The sequence below is a fragment of the Euphorbia lathyris genome, chromosome 5 (assembly GCF_963576675.1).
Source record: "Euphorbia lathyris chromosome 5, ddEupLath1.1, whole genome shotgun sequence".
Lineage (NCBI taxonomy): Eukaryota > Viridiplantae > Streptophyta > Magnoliopsida > Malpighiales > Euphorbiaceae > Euphorbia > Euphorbia lathyris.
Window position 1 is genome coordinate 27,513,362 of NC_088914.1, and position 9,215 is coordinate 27,522,576.

The window sequence follows — 9,215 nt, forward strand, 5'->3', positions numbered from 1 at the left end:
TTGAGTAGTTAAGAGTCTCAAGTCGTTTAAGTTAGATCTCGAGTTCGAGTCGTAGCGTACGTAGAAAAATTGAAAAAACTGATTTGACTGTTATTTAACTATCACACCGTTTTGTAGATTCTAGAGTTTTTAGTATTTTAACCGAATTTTTGTAATTTTATTAGTACATACACTAAATATTTTAGACATAATTGATATTTTGAAGCTCTGAAGTGACAGTTATATACCATTCAAACTAGTTTTTTTCTAATTTTCGATAACTATGCCTAAAATCGATCTTGTTTGGAAATGTTAGGGTTAAATTTGTATAATTTCATACGTTAAGGTTAAATATGCACTTCCTTGAAACGTTAGGATTAAATTTAGTCTTTATCTCTGGGAGTGTTTGGTTCAAACTTCGGAATCAGAATCGGAATGTTCAGAATCGAAATCGAAATGCATATTTATTTCTTTTGTTTGGTTTAATTCAGAATTAGAATCCAATTACCAGAAGCGTTTGGTTCAAATTTTGATATCGGAAATCGAAAATTTTGGTATCAGGATTGAAATAAGACCAAATCAAAATTTATTATATAATAATATATTTTAAAGAGAAAAAAAATTAGAAATATCATTCCTAAAAAAATAAAAATCAATTTAATATAAAAAATATTCAAATTAAAAAAGTTAATTAAAAATATACAACTTACAAATAAAATACAGGATGCTCAAACTTAAAATATATATGAAATAACTAGAACTAGTAATAATATATTGTAAAAAGACGTGGTGGACACAACATGGAATAAAAAAACCAATAAAATGAAAAATAACGGTTGGAATCAACTTAAGAGGGGAATGGTTGATTCCATGATTTATTGGAATCAATTCTCATTCCATAGTTAAAATTAGTAAACCAAACGTTAGAAATGGAGTTATCTCATTCCTATTCTCATTTCTTAGTGTCTTTTAACCCAACCAAACACCCCCTAAATTTAACATTGAGCTAGAAAGTGTAGAAAAGATTGAACATCCCAATTAAATTGGCACTCCAGAACTCAACCACGAAGGGTCTAGTGAGAGAAGGTCTCCTTTCTCTCTAGATTCTTCTAGTTTCTTCTTTTCCTTTCTTTCCCTAGATCCGCCGCCCACCACCCCTCTTCTCCCCCCTTTCATGCACCCGTCCCCTCTCCCTTTCCATTTCTTTGGAAAATATCCTTACCCAGATTTCACAGCAAAGTCCAAGTTTAATTCTATCTAGTTGAGGAGGAAGAAGGAAGCTTGTCTTTCTTCTTCCTCCTCTCCATGTTCTTATTTTCTATTGTATTAGTTGTTTTCCTTTTGTTTGTATCATTTTATTTTGGTTGGATCTGACATATTTTATCCAATCTCTAGACCCGTTTGACGTGCATTTGTTCGTTAAAATATTTGTTTTTGTAACCTTTTCTGTTGTAGCAAGTGCAGAAAAGGTAGATCTTATCCGTAGATCACTGGATCTACGTGGTTGCAAAAGAAGTGACTTAGATCCGGTGTTTCAGAATGGGTTAAAGGATGAAGATTGGACTATAGTTGCTCCGCTGCGTTTCTGGGGTTACGATAAATATATGTTTTGTTGGTCCCGTGTGATTAGTTCCAAGGGGGGGTTAGGAACTAATGTAACTTTTTCGCTTAATTATGCTGACTTAATCGATTCTTTAAGTTACTTAACTTAGGTTAGATCAGCACGGCCGAGAGATGTAAGACAGCTTTAGTCAGATGCTGACTAGAACTGTTTTACTTGTGAGTTGGGAATTAACACTTGAGGTCAGCTTCCAACTCAGCACCAAGATTACTCAGTGTCAGCTTTTACAATTTATATCCTGAGCAATTTAATCAAGCAACACATACATATATATTGAAAAAGAGGGTTAGAAATTACTCAGCAAGATTTATCCTGGTTCGGCCTCTCTGCCTACGTCCAGTCCCCAGAATCCCTCCGGGCTTTTTCAATCCAATACTGAGCTCTTTAAAGGTAGAGCACAAACCGTTTACAAGGCAGTTGAATATGCAAGAGTACATTCCTCTATTCGTCTACTCAACTCTTACTGAGCGCTATAACCAAACACTCAGATTCTCTACCGCTGAGTACTGAAACCGAGTACTCAGCACCACTCTCTCAATCTTTTACAATTGATACAAACTTGTTCTTTCTAGGTGAAGAACACTTTAGATGATTACAAAATCAATCTAGCTTTTACACAGAGATAGAATTTTGGTGTAAGATCTTTTTCTTGTTTCAATGTGCTTTGTATGTATGCTCTTTTTCTCTTGTATTTTTTCGGCAATTAGTCCAAGTGATGGACTTGTCCTTTTATAGTTGATTCTGAAGCTCTAATGATTTGAATCTGGAAGTATCTGTTGGATTCAAACGGATCTATTGCGTCATTCCCTTGGTCAGCATTCAGAATTCGCAGGCCAATCCTATCTTCTGAAATTGGCAGGCGTCAGGCTTGTCTTCTTCCTACAAGTTCATCTTCTAGCGCCAGTTTCGTCATTTAGCTAACGGAAAGTTGACCCATGCATCTCGAAATTGACTCTGTGCGTAATTCCAAAGCTTCTGCGATTGGTGCAGACAGTTGTCGGATCTTGTCTTTTAGCAAACGGATCAATCGCGCTGTCCTGACGAACACTTAGCTTGACTTTATTGACGTTGCTTTTGTTCTTTGTTTCTGAGTCATATTCTTACTCAGCTTCCGTGGTCAGCTTCGTCTGCAAGCTTTAGTTTAGAGGAAGATGCTGAGATGTGTTCCACTCAGCTTCTTCAGTCAGCTTCGTCTTTCTTGTTACTTCTGAAGACGACTCTTCTTCTATAATGTTGAGTTACACTCCACTCAGCTTGTGCTGTGTTCTCATGCTGACTTCGTCCTATCTTACTTTTTATGTATGTTTTCATTTATACTTATACTCAACATTGAACAAACATATTAGTACAATTAAATCAAAGCACTTAAATTTAATTACCTTTTAATTATGGATTAACTTAAATAATTTTGTCAAATCAAAATCATGTGGAAAGGTGCTTCAACATGTTTCAACGGTCTTCTATTTTAGATGTACCTTTCATGGCTTTTTTTTTTGCTTTTTGTAGTCTTTTTCTTGCCTTTGTGGACCATGTAATAGGCTTGGCCTATATGTATGTGGGGTTTTATTCCTTACTATTTTCATGTTATACTATCAATCTTATTATCATCTAATGAAATTGTAGCATTCTCATCAAAAATTATCACGAATGAGAGGGGGAATGGTTGATTCCATGATTTATTGGAATCAATTCTCATTCCATGGTTAAAATTAGTAAACCAAACGTTAGAAATGGAGTTATTGTTGAAACACCTTTCCACAAGATTTTGATTTGACAAAATCATCCATGATTAAGAGGTAATTAAATTTAAATGCTTTGATTTAATTGTACTAATGAGTTTGTTCAATATTGAGTGCAAAAATATATACAAAGTAAAAGACAGGGTAAAAGTCAGCATAAGCAAAGCTGAGTGGAAAGCAACTCAACATGACAGAATGGAAGCTGAGTGGAGTAAAACTCAGAAGCAAAACGAAGCTGACTAAAGTTGAAGATTTCTTCAGAAGCGGTTACACAGAACGGAGCTGACCAAGTATGCACTCAGCTTAGAAGTCGAACATCCGAAGATTACGAAGAAAGCTGAATATCAGTCAGGACAGCATGAAGGATCCGTTCACTAAAGGACAAAGTCTGCCAATCTTCTGCACCAATAATTGGAACCTCGAAGACACCTAAAAGACTAATTCCAAGAGTCATGGGACGCTGGATTATTGGTAAAAGACAAATGGCACAAAAAGACAAGCCAAACGCAAGAAGACAAACGTGACGCCTGAAGAAAACAGTGAAAGGGAATGGCGGAGCAGTCTGAAGACTGACCAAAAATTGTTCCCCAAAAGAGCCGTTTTGGTGTTAACGGTAACAACAATTCAAAGGATCCAAATCTGCAATTTCCTTCTATAAAAGGACAATGAAGAACCTTGGATCACCACCGAAGCATCAAAAGAAAAATAAAAAGAGAGAAAATCTGAAAGCACTCAAATACAAAAAGATCTTACACCCACCTTTCTATTCTCTGTGTAAATGCTAGATTGATTGTTGTATAATAATCTAAAGTGTTCTTTAGCATAAAAAGAACAAGTCTGTGATCAATAGGAATATTGAGAGTGTTAAGCTGAGTGCTTGGTTGTAAGCATTCAGTGGTATAGAAATCTAGGTGCTGGGTTGTAGCACTTAGTAGGAGTTGAGTAGACGAATAGAGGAAGGTACTCTTGCATATTCAACTGCCTTGTAATTGGTTTGTGCTCTACCGTTAAAGAGCTCAGTATTGGATTCAAAAAGCCCGGAGGACTCTGGGGACTAGACGTAGGCAGAGAGGCCGAACCAGGATAAGTGATACTGAGTAATCTCTGAACTCTCTTTTATATTGTATGTGTTGTTTGCTATATTTACTCAGCATATAAATTGCCTAAGCTGACCTTGAGTAAGTGGTGCTGAGTTAAGAAGCTGACCTCCAAGAGTGTCAATTCTCAACTCACAAGAAAACAACTTTAGTCAACATCTGACTAAAGCTGTCTTCAAACATATCTCACCAAGCTGACCAAAAAGCTGAGTTAATAAACTCTCAAAATAACTTCCAGTCAGCTTAATTAAAACGCAAAAAAGTTATATTAGTTCCTAACCCCCCATTGGAACTAATTACCAGGGACCAACAAGTGGTATCAGAGCATAAGCTCACTACTCAAAGATTTAACAATCTTGAGCTGATCCCTAAAAATGGGTGAGAATAGCACTCGGTTCCTTCCAGGCAACCAAACAACACAGATACTCCCTGAGGGACTATCAATCACTAGACCTCCCCTATTCTTTGGGTCAAATTATACATTCTGGAAGAATAGGATGAAAAACTTTATTCAAGCCACAAACATGAGTGCATGGCTTGCAATTGTTCAAGGTCCACATATGCCATACAAAACTGTTAACGATGAGAAAATCGTTAAAAGTGAGGCTGAGTGGACAGAGGATGACCTCAGAAAATTACAAAATAATGCTTCGGCTATAAACATGCTTCACTGTGCGTTAGATGCTGCAGAATACAATAAGATTTCAGGTTGCGAGTCAGCACAGGAGATTTGGAAGAAGCTTGAAGTAACTTATGAAGGCACAAGCAAAGTTAAGGAGTCTAAAGTCAATCAACATATGAGACTCTACGAGCTGTTTGAAATGAAGGAGAATGAAGACATCTCAGAAATGAACGCAAGGTTCACAAACATTATAAATGAGCTAAAAAGGCTTGGGAAGAACTTCACTGAAGAAGAACAGGTGAAGAAAATTCTGAGAAGTCTGCCCAAGAGCTGGCAAGCAAAGAAAACAGCTGTAGAAGAAGCCCAAGACTTGACTACCTACAAATATGATGAGTTGATCGGATCCCTGCTGACCCATGAAATCTCTATGAAAAACTTTGAAGCCAAAGAGAAAGAAAAATCAGAAGACAAGAAACAAAAGTCACTTGTCATGAAAGCTGACTCAACTGAAGCGGAGTCAACTGATGATGAGGAATTGGCCATGTTCACCAGAAAGATGAAAAAGCTGTTCAGAAGAAATGATAGAAACAGCAAAAGGTCATTTAGAAGAAATGATAAGTATAAAGCTGAGTCAAGTGACAAGTACAAGAAGGACAGCTCGAAGTTTGTCACATGTTTTGAGTGTCATCAAACTGGGCACATCAAGTCAAGCTGTCCCAATCTCAAGAAAGAGAAGAAGGGAAGCAAAAAGGCTATGGTAGCCACATGGAGTGACAATGATGAATCAACATCATCTGAAGCTGAGCAAAATGAAACATCCAACATATGCTTTATGACAGATGATGGAGCTGACCGATCCCAATCTGAGCAAGCTGACCTTTCTGATGAAACTGACCAGGAGGATCACAACAATGAGGTAATATCCTTACTCTTACTTAGAAACGAAATGGTAAATGCCCTGAGTGACTTATATACACTAACCAAAAAGTGTAACAAAAAGATTAAGGCACTCAGCAGGCGCTGTGATGAGATTGAAGAGGTCAAGCTGAGTGACCTCTGATATCTTCTCCAGGACAACTCTGACTTGCATACCAACATGCAAATCTTACATAAGTTTGTCACGGAGGTTCAATCTGAGTCAAAGAAACTTAGAAAGGATATCACAATGTTACAGAGTCAAGGGAAGGGCTCAAATAGAAATAAACCCCATGCTGAGTACGCAAATACTAGTCAGCATAAACAATTCACTCAATGTGAGTGTTGTGGAAAAAGGGGACACACAAAGGATGTGTGTTGGCATAACAAGCGGACTGTCCAATGTGACTTCTGCGGAAGAAAAGGGCATACCACAAAAGTATGTTGGCATGCCCAACACAATAATGCTGACCATACTCAGTTCAACCCACAAAGGGTACCTTGTTGTGATTTCTGTGGTAAGCCAGGCCACATCATAAAAGTATGCCGTCACAAGTTAAAATATGATTTTGCACCTGTTTATACTAACAAGAAAGGACCCAAAAGGAATTGGGTACCTAAAAACGAATAGTTTAAACTGCAGGTCAGCTTGACATGCGTGGAGAAGTCAAAACTATGGTATATAGACAGCGCATGCTCAAGGCATATGACAGGTGATGAAACTCAGTTCATCACACTAGAGCTTAAACGAGGTGGAAGTGTAAGCTTTGGAGACAACAAGAAGGGTAAGATAGTCGGCTCAGGTACTATCGGAGGTAACCCAACTATTGAGTCTGTCTCCTTAGTTAAAGGCCTCAAATACAATCTGCTGAGTGTAGCTCAGCTTTGCAAGAGCGGCAGAAAGGTTGTATTTGATGATACTAAGTGTCAAATACTCGAGGGAAATACAAATGAATTAATTTTAACTGCTCCTCGTGTAGAAAATGTATACATGTTAAACTTAGAAAAACAGTTTTCTAAAAACATATGCTTAGTGTCTAAAGAGGACAACTCCTGGCTATGGCATAGAAGACTTGGGCATGTCAGCATGGACCTTCTTGCCAAATTAGCTAGAAAGCAATTAGTTGAGGGATTACCCAAATTAAAGTTTGAAAAAGATCAACTGTGTAAAGCTTGTCAGCAAGGCAAACAAACTAAAAAGTCATTTCATAGCAAAAATATTGTCTCAACCAAAAGACCATTGGAATTACTACACTTGGATCTTTTCGGACCTATCCAGCCACTCAGCTTGGGAGGTAAGAAATTTTCCTTGGTTATTGTAGATGATTTCTCTCGGTACACTTGGATCATCTTGCTGAGCAGCAAAGATGAAACTTTCGAGATGTTTACCACATTGATTAAAAAGCTTGAAAATGACAAAGACCTAAGAGTAGCTCACATTAGAAGTGACAATGGTGGAGAATTCAAAAACCAACAGTTTGATGAATTCTGTGAAACCAGTGGTATTGACCACAACTTCTCTGCTCCTAAAACACCTCAACAAAATGGGGTCGTTGAAAGGAAAAATAGAACCATTGTCGAAATAGCTAGGACAATGCTGAGTGAAAATAGGCTTCCAAAGTACTTCTGGGGTGAAGCTGTTCACACGGCATGTTACATACTGAATAGGGCTCTAGTTAGACTTATACTTAAGAAAACCCCATATGAGCTTTGGAAAGGACGAAAGCCCAACATTGGATACTTTCGTGCCTTTGGGTGTAAATGCTTTATACTCAATACAAAAGACAACCTTGCTAAATTTGATGCTAAAGCTGACGAGGCAATCTTTTTAGGGTACTCAACAAACAGTAAAGCATATAGAGTATTTAATAAAAGAACTCAGGTTGTAGAAGAGTCTGTACATGTTGAGTTCGATGAAACTGACCCTACATGTAAGTCAGCTCAGCCTGAAGAAGATGAACCAGGCTCAGCTTCCGCTGATCAACCAGAAGCCTCTATGTCAACTATACAGGAGCTGACCCAAGGTAAGCAAGAAATTGAAATATCATTTGGTGACCAATTTATTCCTGTAGAGATTGTAGAAACACCTCTTCCAAACGACTCAACACTGCCCAAGGAAATAAAGATCCCAAGAGGACATACAGAACAAGCCATTCTTGATGCCGCCAACAACAAATTAATGACCAGAGATCAGTTTAGAAAATACCTCAGCAATGTTGCATTTGTCTCAATACATGAGCCAAAGAACTTTGCTGATGCTGAGCAAGATGAATATTGGATCAATGCTATGCAAGAAGAGCTTGACCAATTCACCAGAAATGAGGTATGGGATTTAGTACCTAAACCTAGGAATCAAAAGCCCATAGGAACCAAGTGGGTCTTTAGAAATAAGCTAGATGAGCATGGAAATGTGATTAGAAACAAAGCTCGACTTGTAGCCCAAGGCTATAGTCAGCAAGAGGGTATAGACTATGGAGAAACATTTGCTCCTGTTGCTAGATTAGAAGCTATACGTATATTGTGTGCCTATGCCAGTTACATGAACTTTAAACTATACCAAATGGATGTAAAAAGTGCGTTTCTTAATGGATTTATAAACGAAGAGGTATATGTTAATCAACCTCCTGGGTTTGAAGATCCAAAATTTCCAAACCACGTTTATAAACTCAAAAAGGCCCTGTACGGCCTAAAGCAAGCTCCAAGAGCTTGGTATGAGAGGTTGACCAACTTCCTGCTGACCAGGAACTATGTCAGGGGAAAAGCTGACACAACATTGTTTATTAAGAAAAAGGGTAAACATACCCTACTTGCACAAATATATGTAGATGATATAATTTTTGGTGCTACTGACGAATCTTTGTGCAAAGAATTTAGCCAACAGATGCAAACTGAGTTCGAAATGTCCATGATGGGGAACTCAACTTCTTCCTTGGACTTCAAATCAAGCAAGGTAAGAATGGCATCTTTATAAGTCAGTCTAAGTACACCAAGGAAATGTTAAAGAAATTCAGCATGGTAGATTGCAAACCAATATCAACCCCCATGGGTACTGATACTGTCCTATGCAAGGATGAGAAGAGTAAGTCAGTTGATAGTAAACTCTATCGAGGTATGATAGGTTCTTTACTCTATCTCACTGCCAGTAGACCGGATATTCAATACTCAGTATGCTATTGTGCTAGATATCAAGCTGACCCCAGGGAATCTCATCTAACTGCTGTAAAAAGAATTTTTAGATACTT